Here is an 18,884-nt window from a genome sequence, read left to right as displayed (position 1 = left end):
AACTAATTTATGCAAACAAACTTCCTTTTGACTGTTGTCCTTGAAGTTCTTGGCCTATTCAGCTTGTTGGTCGAGGAATGACTGTGTTCTTCAGCTAAGATGCAGCTTCTCTGTAACTCACAAAACTCATTGGTTGTTTCCTGCCTTATTTGATTCCCACTGGCTCCCCCATGGATTTTTTTTTCTTTTTAATGCAGTTGTACTTTCATCTCCTGATACATTTGCCTGTTAGTGTGAAGATATGATGATGAGGCAGATGCGTTTAGCAACATACTTTACTCCCGATGGTACTATAAGCAACTGTATAGTGTTGTAGTGGACATGGCATCGTTTTTCTGCCAAAGTATTTTATTTTATATAAATACAAATAGTGAAAGTTTACAAACTTTGATTTTATAAGTACATAAAAGTATGAGTTTCTTTCAGTATTTTCATGTCTGGAGGGTCATGCAACACTGATGTGGATCACTGCATAGGCTGATGTGTTTTAGAAAAAAAAGCTAAATCAATATGGGAAACTGAACAGGAGGTGGAAAATGGAGCAGGTTAGTTTTCTAGCTAGTCTACATCTAATTCAGGCTGAAGAAGTTTTAGAACCTGAAGACAGAAGGAAGAATTTGCCTTTGATTTCTAGACAACTAGTATGGGAAGAATACTGTGTGTTTAGAAATACCCGCTCAGTTGTAGCAAGTTGTCAGCCTGCATACTTCGGTGTCATGAGGTGGGCAATGTCTTGAAGTCCATCAGATCATCAAGGGCTGATAAGTAAACCTAAGGGTCTTTACAGAAAGAAGTTTTAGGTACTCATTTAAAAAAAAAAGGAAGAGAAGTTTGCATGTGTTCTATCTAATATTGCTGGTCCTTGGCATGAAGGATGTTAGGTTATCCTCCTTAACTTAGTGGCAGCTATTTGAATGAGATGAGAATTGGATTTTGATTAAAACAACTTTACCTGTTTTTGACTTTTGAGAGGTAGAGGAAAAAAGTTAATACTTCCTCTCCTTTTGGCATTCTCTGGGACCACAGGCTTTAATATGGTCTCCACAAGATAGTGGGCTTGCTCCAAAAAGACTGTGACAACCCAGACAGAGGGCCAGTCCAGAAATGTGGCTGTTCAGGTCTCCAGCTGCAGGGAGTGCCTGAACCTGCTGCTGCGGGAGGAGGGTAGCAGGGCTTCCTGCCACCTGTGTGAGGTGTGAGCAGATGGAGGAGCTGCTCAGCCTGGTGGCAGAGCTCAAGGAGGAGGTGGAGAAGCTACGGGCCATCAGGGAGTGTGAGCGGGAGATCAGCTGGTGGGGTGTGTGGCTGGCATGCTCTAGGGAAGGGTCCCAGGAGATATCCCCAGAAAAGTGGTGGACCCTCTGCCCTGTCATAGTTGGACAGATCTGACAGATGAAGAGGGTTGGAAGAGAGTTCTGACTTGGCATCACAGGCACATCCCCTGCCTGCCTGCACTGCTCCACCAGATCCTACTAAGCAATAGGTTTGAGATGCTGGAAATTGAAGGGGAGGTGAACGGGGAGGTGAGGGAGGATCTGCCTAGGAGGGAGCCTAGGGTGAGGCAGTCACCCCCATGCCTTGAGGCTGGCTCTGTCAGGAAAGATAGGAGGGAAATTGTGGTGGGCAGTTCCCTTCTCAGGAGAACGGAGGGCCCCATTTGCAGACCTGATTGGTAAGGAGGTGTACTGTCCCCCTGGGGCCCATGTTAGGGACATCACCAAAAAACTCCCGGGTCTGGTTTGCTCCTCTGATTACTATCTACTATTGATAGTTCAGGTAGGCAGTGATGAAATCGCTCAGAGAAGCCTGTGAGCTATCAAAAAGGATTTCAGGGGTTTAGAGCGAATGGTTGAAGGAGTGGGTGTGCAAGTGGTGTTATTCTCTCTCCCTTCTGGGATGGTGAAGGACATAGAGCAGTGTAAGAAAACACTTTAAGTGTCTGAAAGATTGATGCTGCCACAGGAGCTTTGGGTTCTTTGACCATGAGGTGGTTTACTCAGTGCCTGATGGCAGCAGACAGTTCTTGCATGTCTCTGGGAGGAAAGCTGATCCTATCCCAGGTGCTGGCAGGGTTTGAGAGAACTTCAAACTAGGTATGAAGGGGGATGGGGATAAAATGATGCTCTCTAGGGTGGAGCAAGTAGTTCAGAAATTTCAACTAGATTTGATGAGGTTGCTATCATGGATACATGGTGGGATGAATTCCATGATTGGAATGCTCTGAAAGCCACAAGCTCTTCAGAAGGAATAGACAAGGTAGGAAGGAAGTGGGTGTTGCCCTCTATGTTAGGAATTGGGTAGATTGTGAAGAGCTGTGCCTGAGTAAACAGCCATGACCAGGTTGAGAATTATGGGTGAAAATCAATCCAGTAAAGGACATCTAGTGGTTGGGATCTGCTACGGGCCACCTGATCAGGGAAAGCCTGTTGATGAGGTCTTCTCTCTTCAACTCTGGGAGGCGTTGCACTCGTGGGCTCTTGTCCTGATGGGGGATTTCAATCACCCGGATATCTGCTGGGATAGTGGCACGGTGGTTGGCAGACAATCCAGGAGGTTTTTGGAGTCTGTTGAGGAGAACTTCCTGATCCAGCTAGTAGATGGACCTACCCAAGGTGAAGCCTTACTGGACTTGGTGCTCATCAGTGCAGAGAAAGGCATTAGGGAGATTAAGACTGGAGGCAGCCTGGGCTGCAGTGGTCATGCCTTGGTGGGCTTGTGATCTGGAGGAATACAGGCATGGCAGAAAGTAGAATCAGGACCCTGAACTTCAGGAGAGCAAAATTCCGGCTGCTCAAGGAACTTCTGGGTGGGATCTTCTGGGAAACTCTCCTTAAGGACATAGGAACAGAACAGAGCTGGCAGATCTTCAAGGACACCCTTCTGAGAGCACAACAGCTCTCAATCTCACAGCAGAAGAAATTGAGCAGAGGTGGGCAACCAGTATGGCTGAGTAAGGGCCTGCAGCTTAAAAAGGTACAGGAAGTGAAAGCAGGGTTGTGTAGCCTGGGAAGAATATGGGGATGTTGTCTGCGTGTGCAGAGATAAGATTAGGAAAGCCGGAGCTGAACTTCGTGAGGGATGTGAAAAATAACAAGAAGGGATTCTTCAAGTACATAAGCAGGAAGAGACAGATCAAGGAGAGTGTTCCCCCACTGAAGAATGAGGATGAAGAGCTGGTTTCCTCAGACATGGAAAAAGCTAAGGTGCTCAGTAACTGCTTTGCCTCTTTTTTCAGACACCTCCCCATGTCTGCCAGGACCCTGAGACTCTAGGTGTGGGTGAGAGGAGCAGATTTTGTCCCAATGTAACAGTGGAACAAGTCCTAGACCTCCTTGTGAAACTGAATGTATGTAAGTACATGGGGCTGGATAATATCTATCCTAGGGTTCTGAGAGAATTGGCTGATATGGTTGCCGAGTCACTGTTCATCGTATTTGAAAAATCATGGCTGTCTGGTGAAGTCCCCGGGGACTGGAAAAAGGGAAACAGAACAGAGCTTTTTTTAAGGAATGGAGAAATGGAGAAACGAGCCAAGGAACTTCAGACTGGTGAGCCTCACCTCTGTGCCTGGGAAGATCACAAAGCAGATCCTCCTAGAAGCTTTGCTCAAGCACAGTCAAGGTAAAGAGGTGATTTGAGACAGCCAGCAAGCTTCACCAAGAGCAGATCTTGCCTGACCAACCTGGTAGCCTTCTGTGATGGAGTGAGAGCATCAGTGGACAGGGGAAGGCTGATGAGTGTCATCTGTCTGGACTTGTGCTAAGCCTTTAACATGGTCCCTCACCACATCCTCTCTGAACTGGAGAGCTATGGATTTAAAGGGTGGACTGCTGGTTTAAGAACTGGTTGGCTGGTTGCAGCCAAAGGGCTGAGATCAAATGATTCTGTGATTCTGAGATTCAATGATTCTGCATCAGGGTGGAGGCTGGTCACAAGTGTTGTCCCTCAGCAGTCAGTCTTGGGAGTGGTGCTCTTCATCAATGACACAGACAATGGCATTGAGTGCACCCTGAGCAAGTTTGCAGACAGCACCAAGCTTAGCGGTGCTGTTAATACATTGAAAGGAAAGGAAGCCATCTAGAGGGACCTAAACAGGCTGGAGAAGTGAGCCCATTTGAACCTAATGAGGTTTAACAAGGCCAAGTGCAAGGTGTGGGAGATGGAGAGTTCGGCCCGACCTTGTTGAATGTCAACTTGCTTATAACACAGGGCTGGGAAAGGGAGATGAACAGAATAAACAGGGATTTTTTGTAGAAGGTATAAGCTAAGCTCTCTGCTGTTTATAAAGAGTTGTTATGGAACTTGCTTGCTTTTTAGCCAATGGATTGTTAGTGGAAATGTATTAAATGTGCATGTTAGAATATAAAAGGTTTGTTTAGAAGAAGACAGATAAACAGCAATAAAGAAATCTTCCATGCATGAGAACCCTGTGCTGTGTTGCTAGCTTGGGACAGTCAATACCCAAACAGGGACCGAGCAGGGAATTGACCTGCCTTCAAGACTGACCAGTCTGGAGTGCGTTGAGACAAATGCGGGGTTTGTTGAGACTAATGTGGAGCATGCTGAGTTGGGGCAAACATACCATGCTGAGGCAAACACGGCAGGCATTGAGAAAAACATGGAGAGCCTGTACAGGCATTGAGATAAACAGCAGACCGAGGATTCATTGTCCCTAACAACTCTGATTGCCTCTCACTGGATGAAGGTAAGCATGCATACTATGGGGAACAAAATGACCTCAGAACAGAAAAACATCCTAGTTGCTTTTCAGTCTTTTCTTAAACAATGGGGGGGTGTCAGTATCTCCCCACAACCTACGGCAAATGCTTGCATGGGCCACCAGGAAGGATCCCTCCAGACAGTTTACAACCCAGGGTCTTGGGAAGGAATTGAGTGAAACTGTGGGATGCATCCTCTAAAGGTGATAAAGTGGTGTCTAGGTTGCATGAAACTTGGAGAAAAATTTTTGAAGCTTAAAAAAGTCATATGGGCTCATGGTCAGTCACTCCCGGTCTGTCAAAGGGTGAAGGAGCTGCAGGGTCCTCCTCAGACTCACCTGCTGTGCCAGCTACTTCCTTGTTACCACTGTTGCAGGCGGGGGGCTCACTGCCTCCCTTCCTGAGGGCCCCATTGATCCCTTTGATCTTGGCCTAAAAGACTCTGATGAAGAGCTGGATCTGTCTCTCCTGATCCACACAATGCGTAGGTGCTTGTTGAGAGGGAGGCTAGGAAATCTGCTAGAGATGCAGGTATGTTAAGGGCATTCCCTATAATGGTTGCCCCAGATCAAGGACCACAGTGGGAGGCTATATTGTATAGTAAGTATCCTGCAAGATTTACAGTGTACAGTAAGACTACGGCATCAGTGCCCTGTATACTGTCAATTTGATTCAATCCATATGTGATAGCTCCGTTTTTACACTGCACGATTTTAAAATGATGTGTTGTCTTATCATGACCAATATGCAGTATACTATGTGTGAATCAAAATTGAGAGGATTGGCACAGGCACAGGTGACTGAAAATTGAGCACTGCTGCAAAGAAATCCGCTCGAGGCTGTAGATGTGAATGCTTTGATGGGGGAGGGTGATTTCTCCACTCCAGCTCTGCAGGCCTGAATCCCTGCAGAAGGGTTACAGTAAGTTCAGCATCTGGCAATGTGTGCCCTCCAGTCTGTGCCAGAGGCAGGGAGCAAAGACAGCCGTTTGTGAGCATTAATCAGCAGCCCCAAGAACACTATATGACGTTTCTGGATAGGCTTAAAAATTTGCTGGAAAAGCAGGTCGATAATGCACAGGCGACAGCTCCCGTATTTCAACAGCTAGCAATTGAAAATGCAAACACTGACTGCCAGAAGGTGTTACGTGCTCTAAAAAATCCCACTACTGGGCAAATGATTAATGCGTGTATGGATGTTGGCACATATCAACACCAGGTTATGCTAGCAGCCCAGGCATATTTGTTGCAGTATCCCTTAACCAGCAGCATGGATGTTTTGGTTATAACCAATTTGGGCACTTTCGCGCAAAGCGTCCATGGAAGGGCAGTAAATCACAACAATTATGTCTGAGATTCAAAAAAGGCAACCACTGAGTACGGGATTGTTGGTCGAAATATAATATCAATGACCAACCGCTCCTTCCAGTGGGAAACTACTGGAGAAGCACGATGGCAGGGTCGCACAATGACAGCAAATTCCCCTCAGGTGGCTGCCGCAGCTTGTATGCCAGAAGCCATAGCAGCATCGGGGTGGACTTGGCCACATCCTCAGACACAATCTTAAATGATACCACTGTCACCTTACCCCCCACAGGTATTTATGGAACTCTGGGGAATGGCATGGCAGCACTCTTAATTGGACAGTCTTCTGCTACTAGATATAGACTAAGTATGACATGCTACACTACAGAATTGTGCTAGTATAGACTTCTGTTAATTCAGGGTCAGAGGTGTCAGGATTCCAGTGGCATGTGTTGTATGAATTTGTCAGATCATTCAAATTCAGTACATAAAAGCATTCAAGATTTACAGAACTGAGTTAAGAAATTAGAGGTTGATGACGGGTTGGATATATTTGGAGGCCTCTTTGTAAGGCTGGCAGTGTGGATACAGAATATGTTAAAAATAGTGTTAGTTTGTCTCATCATTTTTCTCCGTGTTTTAATTTGCATTCCTTGCTTATTGCATTGTGTTCAGAAAGTGGTACAAGATGTTTTAAATGACGTTTTTTTCATTAGCGAAGAAGGGGGAATTTTAGGAGATGGAGAGGTCGGCTTGACCTCGTTGAATGTCAACTTGCTGATAACATGGGCCTGGGGAAGGGAGATGAACAGAATAAACAGGGATGTTTTGTATCTAGACATAAGCTAAGCTCTCTGATGTTTATGAAGAGTTGTTATGGAACTTGCTTGCTTTTTAGCCAGTGGATTGTTAGTGCGAACGTACTGAATGTGCATGTTAGAATATAAAGGGTTTGTTTAGAAGACAGATATGCAGCAATAAAGAAATCTTCCCTGCACGAGAACCCTGTCTCATGTTGCTAACTTGTGACTGGCACGATCCTAGGTGTTTATACAGACTGGGCTTAGAACCCCTTGAGAGCAGCCCTGCACAGAAGGACTTGGGGGTCCTGGTGGATGAGAAGCTGGACATGAGCCAGCAGTGTGTGCTTGCAGCCCGGAAGGCCAACTGTGTTGTGGGTTGCATTAAAAAAGGGGTGGCCAGCAGACAGAGGGAGGTGATTGTCCCCCTCTACTCGGCTCTTGTGAGGCCCCATCTGCAGTACTGCGTCCAGGCCTGGGGCCCTCAGCATAAGAGGTACATGAACTCTTGGAGCGGGTCCAGAGGAGGGCCACTAAGATGATCAGAGGACTGGAGCACCTCTCCTACGAAGAAAAGTTTCATCTCTGGAATCTCATGCTCTTATCAAACTCTTAAACTTTTTTTTTTTTTTGTTTGTGTTTTTGTTTGCTACTATTTCAGATCATGGAGAAACAAACCATGTAAGTGCCTCTGCATTAAATTTTCAAGTTAGTCTAAATAATGGTACCAGTCTAGCCTTAATCGTTTTAGTATGAATGTTTGCACAAATGTAATGCGTGTAATGCATTTTTGTGTGTTTCACTGCAAGGTAGTTAAAAATTATTTTCTGAACAGTATAATTATCCTTTATAATGATATAACCCAAAGGAGTTTCAGTAAACAAACTGAAATCACCTATCATGATTCAACATGAGTGTTAGGTGGAATACATCCTCTACCTTAAGGTGACTTCGGTGGTGAAGTGCATGCGATAAAGTGGAGGGAAAATATTGGTTAGCTTGATGAGTAGTGTTGCTCATTAACAGCGTGAAAATTGTCAGAACTTTATTTTTAAGCCTGGTTGTAAATGTAAGAGATAAGAAAATGAAGGAATTAATTGTATTGTAATTTGTGTGAATGAATTGTCTAGATGTTGTTTTTAAAAAACTGATGATGACAGAAGTCAGGTCTACTGACAAGCTAAGTTTCGCTCTGGACTGTGAATGAAATAATAGTTTGGGGAGGGAATGTGGAAAAAAAGCTGTTTCTCTCTCTAGTAGAAAGGGAGAAAAAGGAAAGAGGGAAACTCAGAACATAGTCAAGGCAAGAGTGAATTTACCAGAATTCGAGAAGCAGTGGGCAGAATAGTGCTGATTTTTCCAGAATCAGTAGAAGGATGTGCTAAGAACAGACGTTGGTGTTGGTGACTGAGCTCAAGTCCTGGTACACAGTGAATTTAAGTAAGCAGTCCCCGGAGGTTCTCATCATCTGGAGCATTGCTGTGAAATGGGAAGCATTGGGAATGAGTTAGAAACTTGGGATGGACAAAAACATACAGGAAAATAAATAAAAAAAAAAGAATAACAGAAAAGTGAGGAGGAATGGATAAACGAATATGCATAAAATAGCAGTGGGATGGATGAGAAAGCAAAAGAGGTGATGCTTTTGTTGTTCTCACCTTTATTAAGGATTTTATCACTGATTAGGGGGATCACCTGTACAGCACCATAAGTTCTCTGAGAAACATAGGACTGCTGATAGGAGTCATATTAGCAAGCCAATCCCTTTTTTTGTTTTTTGTTTTTTTTAACTGCATTTTCATTCTTATTCCAGTATCTCTCAAATAGAAACTATTCTGTAATAGCTTTATGTACTTGGCCATAAATGTGTTGAATTATTTCATCCATGACATTATCAGTCTGTCTCCGTTCTGATCCCTTAATGGTATTAAAACAAAAGCTAGTATCTAGAATGGAATTAGTCCACTAATCTCACTACTGAGCTTTAATACTGAGATTTTTTTCCCTACTAAAAAGAAATGTTTTGCTTTTTCAGCTGCTGATGTAAATGATTGTTATGTTAAAATGAACCTTTTGGAGCAGTTAAGTTGCATTGTCTACTGCTAGACAGAATTTTGCCTTGAATGTCATCTAATGCAGTTCAGTAAATGCCTGTTTTTCTGTTAAAAAACAAAAACAAAACAAACAAACAAAAAAACACCAAAGAAACAAAAGAAAACAATACAATAATTTGCAGGTAATCAGGTGATTTATTTTGTTTATATGAAATCTTGAGGTACAGACTTTATTTCTTTTAGCCAGATCTTATATTGACTTGTTGGAGAAAATCCCAAAGAAATGCTGTGGAATTTAAGGAGAGGAGGGAAAAAAAGTTTGGCAGTCAGATCTAATGATGCATTTCCTATATTGCTGGAATATACTGCAAAGTGGGACCACATTTAAGAGGGATTGGGAAGATGCATGAGTATTGTCTTCAAAATGCATTTCAGAATTTGCAGTTTGATAGGACTTCTGACAACAAGTGAAGGTCTTTCTTTAAGAAGACTGTGGAAATGGCAAGAGATTAGGATTGAGGAGAAACCTAGTGGTGATTTGCAGCCCATGCAGGCGCAGCAATTTCTGCACGCTAGCCTTAAAACCCAACTCTATGTTGGTCTAGGTCAAACTTAATAAGAAGCCACTAGGAACTGGGGAAAAAGCTCTCACTGTAACCTCATTATCAGAAGGGGATGCAACAAGCTTGCATCTGTTCTCATTCAGAAAATGTCGTCTTCTACCTGTAAGTATAGTAACAATTATTATAAGTAACAATTATTTATAAGTAACTTATAAGTATAGTAACAGAATCACAGAATCACCTGGGTTGGAAGGGACCTCAAGGATCATGTAGTTCCAACCCCCCTGCCTAGCAGGGCCACCAAACATACACATTCAGATCAGGTTGCCCAGGACCCCGTCCAACCTGGCCTTAAACACGTCCAAGGACGGGGCATCCACAACCTCCCTGGGCAGCCCGTTCCAGGGCCTAACCACTCTCCTAGTAAAGAACTTCCCCCTAACATCCAACCTAAATCCCCCTAACATCCAACCTAAACCTAGTAACAATTATATAAGTAACAATTATGCTTGCTTTGTTAGATTCAGAAGCATTCTATTGGTTATTTCAGTTTCAGTTTGAATAGTATTTGAACAGAAAAGTTGGAGTGTTTTGCAGTCACTTTAATTTAGCATATTATTTTCTCTGACTTTCTGAAGAGTTGGGAATGAGTTACACTGCAATTGCGCCAGTTAAAATGATATAAATTTTTCCTGCCTTTTATTAACTGTGTGGCTTTTCGTTCAGGTGACTTGTGGCCCTAGGTTTTAATCCTGTCATACAGAAAAAATACAAGGGGGATCGTATAGCTCCATGGAATAAAATAATAATATAAACTCCATAAAATAAATCACTTATTCTAGAACAGTTTTTGCCTGAATGTGAATCGTCTTTGAAGGTGCCCAAATCCCCATTACAAAATTATATGGCAACAAGTGATGGTCTGCAGTATTCATCTTTGACTCTCAGGCAGGTAGTGGGGAGATCTGACAACAAGCCAAGACTTTGTGTCCATAAATTGGTTCAAACCATGAGATTAAGCAGCAGCATTAAGCTTTTCAAGAGTAATGTGATAATGTCACAGAAAAAAACAGTTTATAACTCAGTGGCAGATGGCACATGCCTTGGTAAAGTGTAATAGTCTAAAAATATGTTTTGATATGTTTTGATATGTTTGAAATATGTTGTGTATGGTTAGTTAGTCATGAGCAGTAGCTGTTAAGGTTAGTTGTGAATTTAATATAACCCCAAACAGGAAGCTTCCAGGAAGATACCTCTTCAATTGTTCAGAACTTATTAAAAGTTTTAATTACATACTTTAGTAATTATTTTTTTTTTTAATTCATCTTTCTGTGATTCCTCTTTGCTCCTGCTTTATCACCTACTTCAGTTTTGAATATGGGAGTGTATTGTTCTGCTTTCTCTCTTTGAGAACGTTGACATTCAGGAATTGATTTTCACAATGCGCACATGAGATGAGTTAACAATATAGTGCTATGACATTGAATTGATGTGCCCAGTAGTTGACAGTTGAAGCTTTAAAAAGTATCTGACACTCCTTTTTTCTTTACATCTACCCAAACGAAGAAAAACACTTGAACTTTTTTGTATAATTTTCTATGTTGAGGTGAGAGAGGTTAATGTCACTTCTGGCTATGAATGTTCAACAGTTTTGCAAGCAAGTTCTCAGATTGCTAAGTTTGTCAAACTGCTCAACGATGTCTTGTAAATGAGTTTAGTAAACTAGTGAAGAACAGATGAAATGCAGGAGGAAGTAAAAGATTTGTAAAAACAATTGTTATTTGGAAAGTTATGGTTTTAGATGCGTGTAGGGGGAAGTGACATCGGAAAACAGATTTCAGTGTGGCAAATAGCACCCCTCACCTCTGCCCTGGAAAGAAACGGAACTCAGGAATACCCTAACAATGACTTGGCTGGTGGAGTGAGAGCTATTATTAAGTGTACAATTATAGCAACTGCTTGCTGGTACTTTCTATTATTTAAACAATTTTAAAATCTGTGTTACAAAACTATGTTTTTTAAGTATGAGAAGCGCCACATATGGGAGTAAACAGTTCATCAGATTACTAACAGCTATTTGTTACTCTATTTTCAGAAAACTTCTAGATGATTTTGATTCCATCAGCTTATTCCAGTGCATTTTCTGCACAATTCGATAAATGTAAGTACAAAGTGTTAGAGTGTTCAGGTAATACTAGCTCAAGCTAATTTAAATATGAAGTCTCGAAGTGTTCAGTGAACAGCAGCTGTAATAGCCTGGCTAGCAATGAAAGACCACAGGCACAAGACAAATTCATGAATTCAATGTGCTAATGGCATTACTAGTGACTGTAAATGTGCAGTCTGAATTTTTTGTATAAGTTTCTGCTACTGCATTTCTCCACAATCTTCTGCATTTTACTAAGCTGAAACCCCACTTGGATCCAATTTTCTACAGAAGTGGTGGTATAAATGGCAAGGTATATGCTTGATTTATGACGTATGTTCAGAGTGCATCTGTTATAGCAGAATTAAAATTGAGGGCTATGTACTTTATGGTTGTAATGGGGTATAAGTAATAGTTATTAATCTGAGTTGCTGGAAACCTACATTTAAATGGTGTCCAAGAGGACCCAAACCTCCACTGATCTGTATTTTAGGACAGTAGTGTTCACTCTGTGGCAGTCTTTTGGTTGTTTGGGAGGACTTGTTCTTGTTTCTAGTCATCTTCACCGTATTGCCTAGACTACTTCTATCTTCCTTGCTTGAAGTAGTTAATAGGTTATCTATGTTAGTGAGTCAGCATTTGCTCCTTGCTCACAGAGGTGTGGGTGTTGGGTGCCACTTGCATTTTACACACACCCATGCTCCCTATAAGATATATTACCATGTTTGAGTACTGTGCAAATAAACTTAGATATGTCCCTCCCAAAAGAATGTATTAGAAGCTATAAACAATACGTGGGTGTGATGTAGTAGGGAAAAGGGTTTGTGTGATAAAGGGCAGCAGGGAAAAAGCACTGAGGGTCACATTCGTAGCATCGTATGAGTCAATCACCTATTTATTTTAGATGAAATGGTTTAGATAGTGCTAATGCATTCTGGTGTGGTTTACTGTGGGTGATGACTGATTCACATTTTCAGTTACAAATCTTACTTCTGGTTAAATAATTATATTCAGTCTCTTTGAGTATTCCTATTCTTTTAGTCATTTGTTTGCCAAATATTTTGCTTTCCCTTTCTTTCCCATCATCAGTCTCTTGGGCTGCTGTGAAAGGAGGCAAAGGTATGAACATGTTTGCTGTGGCTAGCAAGTAGGCCTCAGAAACCCTGACCATCTGTAGCTATCACTGTCTGTCTAGGATGCATGTGCTGATGGAGAAATTTTTAAAAATGGAGAGAGGAGAGGATAAAGTAAAAAGAAGGGGGCTCACAGACACAAAGGGTGAGGGCATCAGATCTAAGTAGTTTTCTCATAGATTTGCAACCAGTCTTTTTATGCTAATGCTCTTGCCAAATTGTTTGTGGTGCTAATTGGCTTCCTGATGTGAAGTAGGTACGTCCATTCCTCTAAAGTAGTTGGCAGATCTATAGCAGCAGTGGCAATACTTCAGACAGCTGAAGCTTGGGTGTAAGAATTATCATAATCTACAAGGAATTCTATTTTTGTGTTTGATTTTTTTTTTTTTTTTTTTTTTTTTAAGTTTTATTCTGCTTTTTAATTCCTATGTTGAGTCAAACTGGATGATTTGTATTGCCACTGGTAGTAAAGCTATCTCAGGCTTAAGAAGACCTTGATGTAGCATGCAGGTATTCATTTGATGCCAGTGAGCTAGCATAAATGTCACTTCAGAGCCATGGCTTTGTACAGAATTCTGATGGTTGAAGGAAATCAGCTGTAGCTGTTGACAGACCTGCTGGTTTGTAATCATGATCTGTGAGGCCAAAGTAACCAGTCATTTGGTTGACCTGATTGATGGCTATAGCGGGTTTTCTTTCTGTTATGCATGATGTGTTTCTTGGTGGGTTTTTTTTTTGGTGTTTTTATGTTCAGATACTACTATAGTATATACTGCAGAGACAGAAAACAAATGGATGTAAAAATAGATCAGTAAACATGTTAGTTTTGTATTTAGATGCTTTGGTTTAAAGCCTTGCTAGAAGTCCTAGAAATTAAGTTTTGAATCTAAAACTCACAGCATAATGTCTTTACTTTCTACTTTTTCTGTCATTGGCTCTTACTGTTTGAGCTAATGCAACAGCACTACAGTAAACAAACAAACAAAAAAAGTAAATATTAGTAAAGCATTATATTAAAAAAATAATCCTCCTCAGATTTGCTGCAAAGAAATTTGGACTTATAGGAAGTAATAATTCACAAGTCTGTGAACACTAGCTCTTCTTTGGTGAACTTATTGGTCATTTACTATAAACTAGTAACCATCTTCAATTAAATAGAGATTTGTCTAATTTCATGTATGTTCATTGATAGAGCGTGGTTCTATAAAAAAAATATTCCTTTTATTTTTATTTAATTGAAGGAAAGGATGCTGGAATTGCTGAGAGATGAAATGATGTCTATTGTGAATTCAGGAAGGATTGAATACATGATTATTTACCTGCTTTAGTAAAAATTGGAAAAGATTGGAAAAGATATCCTGGATAGCAATTGTATCAATTAAATAATTTTGTTATATATCTCCACTGTTTGTAAAAACAAAAAAAAAGAAACAAAAAAAACAGGTCTTATTTTTTTCTACTGGAAATGTTAGCAGGTAAGTCAGCTGACCTTCCTACTGTACACATTAACGTGGACCTTAGCTGAGGAGTGACTTTTGACTTTGACACTATGTCTAATGTTGAAATTGGGCCTGATGTGTTTACTGTTCATGGGCTGAACTGCATGACCTGGAGAGAGCTCTTCCAGCTTCCATTATTTTTCAATTTAAACTACTTGAGGGAGTATAGAATACCTGTCTGCAACAGCTTGGCCTTCTGTTAGTGTTGTATATACAATTATTTATGCCTAATGAAAATATTGCATTTTTTTTTCTTTAGGAACTTTTCATAGAATCATAGAATCATAGAATCACCAAGGTTGGAAAAGACCTAAAAGATCATCCAGTCCAACCGTTCACCTATTCCCAATAGCTCCCACTAAACCACGTCCCTCAACACAACATCCAGCCTTTCCTTGAACACCCCCAGGGTCGGTGATTCCACCACCTCCCTGGGCAGTCCATTCCAGTGCCTGACCACCCTTTCTGAAAAGTAACACTTCCTCATGTCCAGCCTGAATCTCCCCTGCCGTAGCTTGAAACCATTCCCCCTGGTCCTATCACTAATGACACGAGAGAAGAGGCCGACCCCCAGCTCACTACAACCTCCCTTCAGGAAGTTATAGAGAGCAATAAGGTCTCCCTGAGCCTCCTCTTCTCCAGGCTGAACATTCCCAGCTCCTTCAACTGCTCCTCATAAGCCCTGTGTTCCAGACCCCTCACCAGCTTTGTTGCCCTTCTTTGAACACGTTCCAGGGCCTCAATATCTTTCTTGCAGTGAGGGGCCCAAAACTGGACACAGTACTCGAGGTGCGGCCTCACGAGTGCTGAATATAGGGGAACAATCACCTCTCTGCTCCTGCTTGCAACACTGTTTCTGATGCAAGCCAGGATGCCATTGGCCTTCTTGGCCACCTGGGCACACTGTCGGCTCATGTTCAGCCGAGCATCAATCAATACCCCCAGGTCCATTTCCTCTACGCAGTCCTCCAGCCACACCGCCCCAAGCCTGTAGCGTCGCCTGGGGTTGTTGTGGCCGAAGTGCAGGACCCAGCATTTGGCCTTGTTGAAACTCATCCCATTGGCTCCAGCCCAGCTCTCCAGCCTGTCCAGATCCCTCTGTAGGGCCTCGCTACCCCCAGGCAGATCCACACTTCCAGCCAATTTGGTGTCATCTGCGAATTTACTGAGGGTGCACTCGATGCCCTCATCGAGGTCATCAATAAAGATATTGAAGAGGACAGGCCCCAGCACCGACCCCTGCGGAACACCACTCACGACCGGTCGCCAGCTGGATTTAACTCCATTCACCACCACTCTCTGTGCCCGGCCCTCCAGCCAGCTCCTTACCCAGCCAAGAGTGTACCCATCCAAGCCTCGGGCTGCCAGCTTCTGCAGGAGAATGCTGTGGGAGACAGTGTCAAAGGCTTTGCTGAAGTCTAGGTAGACCACATCAACAGCCTTTCCCTCATCCACCAGATGGGTCATTAGATCATAGAAGGAGATCAGGTTGGTCAAACAGGACCTGCCTTTCATGAACCCATGCTGGCTAGGCCTGATCCCCTGGTCATCCCACATGTGCCGCATGATCTCCCTCAAGACATCTGCTCCATAACCTTCCCTGGCACTGAGGTCGGGCTAACAGGCCTGTAGTTCCCTGGGTCCTCCTTACGACCTTTCTTATAAATGGGAGTCACATTGGCAAGCCTCCAGTCTTCTGGGACCTCACCAGTCAACAAGGAGTGCTGACAGATGATGGAAAGCAGCTCGGCTATCACCTCCGCATGTTTGTGAGACTTAAGCTTTTGAGAAACGGGCATCTAGATGCATAAAGATTCCTTGCAGTTCTAATAGTTGAGAGCCTCTTCATATCTTCCCATCTTGAACTTAGATTGGCCACTGCAGTAAAGGAGAATAAGAAATCCTTTTACAAATTTATCTATGTCAAGAGAAAAACCAAGGATAATATCTATCCTTTAATTGATGCTGCGGGGAATGTGACCACAGATGACAAGGAGAAGGTCCTCAATGCCTTCTTTACATCTGCCTTTAATAGTCAGAGCAGTTATCTTCAGGGCATTTTGTGCACTGATATGGATATCTGGGCTGATATGCAGAATGTCTCCCCAGAGATTGAGGTGGAGGCAGTTAGAGAGCTCCTCCTCCACCTGGACAGTCACAAGTCCATGGGACCGGATGGGCTTCATCCTAGGGTGCTGAGAGAGTTGGCGGGGGTGATTGCTAAGCTGCTCTCAGCTATCTACCAGCGCTCCTGGTTGACTGGAGAGATTCCAGAGGATTGGAGGCTTGCTGATGTGACTCCCATCTGCAAGAAGGGCCGTAAGGAGGACCCAGGAAAGTACAGGCCTGTCAGCCTGACATCAGTGCCAGGGAAGGTCATGGAACAAATCCTCCTGGGAGAGATCACACGGCTCGTGCGTGACGTCCATGGGATCAGGCCCAGCCAGCATGGGTTCGTGAAAGGCAGGTTGTGACCAACCTCATCGCTTTCTACAACTGGGTGACCAGACTGGTATATGAGGGAAAGGCAGTTGATGTAGTATACCTAGACTTCAGCAAAGCCTTTGACATGGTCTCACACAGTATCCTTCTGCGGAAACTGGCTGCCCATGGCTTGGACAGTTTTACCCTCTGTTGGATAAGGAGCTGGCTGGAGGGCCGTGCTCAGTGGGTGGTGGTCAGTGGAGTGAAGTCTAGCTGGAGACCTGTTTCAAGTGGTGTCCCACAGGGGTCGGTGCTGGGGCCCATCCTGTTTAATATCTTCATTGATGACTTAGATGAAGGGATTGAGTGTACCCTGAGTAAGTTTGCAGATGACACCAAATTGGGAGGTGGTGTCGATGTGCCTGAGGGCAGGAAGGCCCTGCAGAGGGATCTAGATAAGCTGGATTGCTGGGCTGAGGTGAATGGGATGAAGTTTAACAAGGCCAAGTGTCGGGTCCTGCACTTCGGCCACAATAACCCCATGCAGCGGTATAAGCTTGGGGATGAGTGGTTGGATGACTGTGAAGAGGAAAGGGACCTGGGGGTGTTGGTTGATGCTCGGCTGAACGTGAGCAGACAGTGTGCCCAGGTGGCCAAGAAGGCCAACAGCATCCTGGCTTGCATTAGAAATGGTGTGGCCGGCAGGAGCAGGGAGGTGATCATCCCCCTGTACTCAGCTCTGGTGAGGCCACATCTCGAGTACTGTGTCCAGTTTTGGGCCCCTCACTACAAGAAAGACATTGAGGCCCTGGAGCGTGTCCAGAGAAGGGCAGCGGAACTGGTGAGGGGTCTGGAGCACAAATCCTATGAGGAGCGGCTGAGGGAGCTGGGATTGTTTAGTCTGGAGAAGAGGATGCTCAGGGGAGACCTCATTGCACTCTACAACTTCCTGAAGGGAGGTTGTGGTGTAAAAGGGTCTGGCCTCTTCTCCCAGGCTAATAGTAGGACCTGAGGAAACGGCCAGGAGTTGTACCAGAGGAGGTTTAAGTTGGACATTAGGAGAAACTTTTTCACTCCGAGAGTGGTCAGGCACTGGAATGGCTGCCCAGGGAGGTGGTGGAGTCGCCGTCCCTGGCAGTGTTCAAGAGGCGCCTGGATGAGGAGCTACGAGATATGGGTTAGTGCTTGTGGTACTAATAGGAATGGGAGGGTGGTTGGACTGGAAACAACCTGCAAGATCATCCAACCTTGCAATTCTGTGATTCTGTGATCTGTTGCATTATAGCAGTTTCTCATGGCTGAGATTAAACTCCACTACACTGGTTATTTTGGCATTATTTGCACTATAAAGGGTGATTTTGAACCCTTGGAAAGTCGTAAGTATTTTTGTTTTGCTGCAAAATCCATGTACCAACAGATAACTTACACAATGAGGGTTTTTGCATCTGTGTCCACAGATGTAAGATGGATAACATGAAAACAGTGAAGTTCTTTGGTTGTTTCTTTTAAGCTGAGGTCAAATTTCTAGTTTTCTTTTATGTCTTGGATCAGTTTGTGGAGCTCCTATTTGTTGATGAGATTCCTAAGAGAAAACAACGAACAAGAAGACAGAACAGTTAATTTGTTTGCATACTTCCAAGTGTGAGTGTGTTTCCATAGCTGTTTTTTCCAAAAGTGCTGTTTTGTTATTTTAGGTAATAAAGAACATTGCATTATGCTGAGTGTTAGGCATTTCATTCAGTTTTAAGATAGTTAAAAATATGCCATATAAAAACTGTAAATGTTCTGGCAAAACAAACTCCAGTATTAAAATGCAACTCATGCAGAGATTTGGCCAGTCATGGACCTATGACAGTTCCTTCCCATTGCTGCTGATAAACATACCCATACCCCTTGGCAGCATACTTCCAGAAGTATGTCCCCAGCAGAACACCAAAACGGTATTGCCAAATACAGGTTATTTTGGGGCAGTCTGGAAGCAAATGTGAGTCTTTGTGTACTTGCTGAGAATGTACCATGAGCTGTCACTTCCCTGTGTTGAAGGATTCTGGCTGTCAGTAGCTGTCATGCTGTTAGTACTAGGAGGTTACAAGTCTGCAAATAGCTCAGTCTCTTGCCTCTTAAGACAGTGTATTATAGTTAACATCATAGAATCCTCCACCCAAGAGAAGTTGAAAGATAGCACAGCTTTTGGAGTTGGTCAGGTTTTTGTCAATCAGACAACCCACACAGCAAGGTAGTTT

At 43.2% G+C, this 18,884-nt stretch overlaps 1 protein-coding gene across 9 annotated transcripts in view; it reads left to right on the top strand.

Moving 5' to 3' along the window:
• ERBIN (erbb2 interacting protein) overlaps positions 1-18,884 on the top strand; it is a 110,758-nt gene that overhangs the window by 26,488 nt on the left and 65,386 nt on the right. For 7 of the 9 annotated variants that reach the window (XM_042875112.1, XM_042875113.1, XM_042875118.1 and 4 more), the window contains one exon: positions 11,535-11,600. The exons of the other annotated variants lie outside the window; for them this stretch is intronic. The gene's annotated coding sequence lies outside the window, so the exon portion shown is untranslated. The remainder of the gene's footprint in view (positions 1-11,534; positions 11,601-18,884) is intronic. 9 annotated transcript variants of the gene reach the window in all.

The sequence above is a fragment of the Lagopus leucura genome, unplaced genomic scaffold (genome assembly GCF_019238085.1).
Source record: "Lagopus leucura isolate 7727_CA_CO unplaced genomic scaffold, USGS_WTPT01 Super-Scaffold_100014, whole genome shotgun sequence".
Classification (NCBI taxonomy): domain Eukaryota; kingdom Metazoa; phylum Chordata; class Aves; order Galliformes; family Phasianidae; genus Lagopus; species Lagopus leucura.
This window is presented reverse-complemented; position numbering and strand designations above follow the sequence as displayed.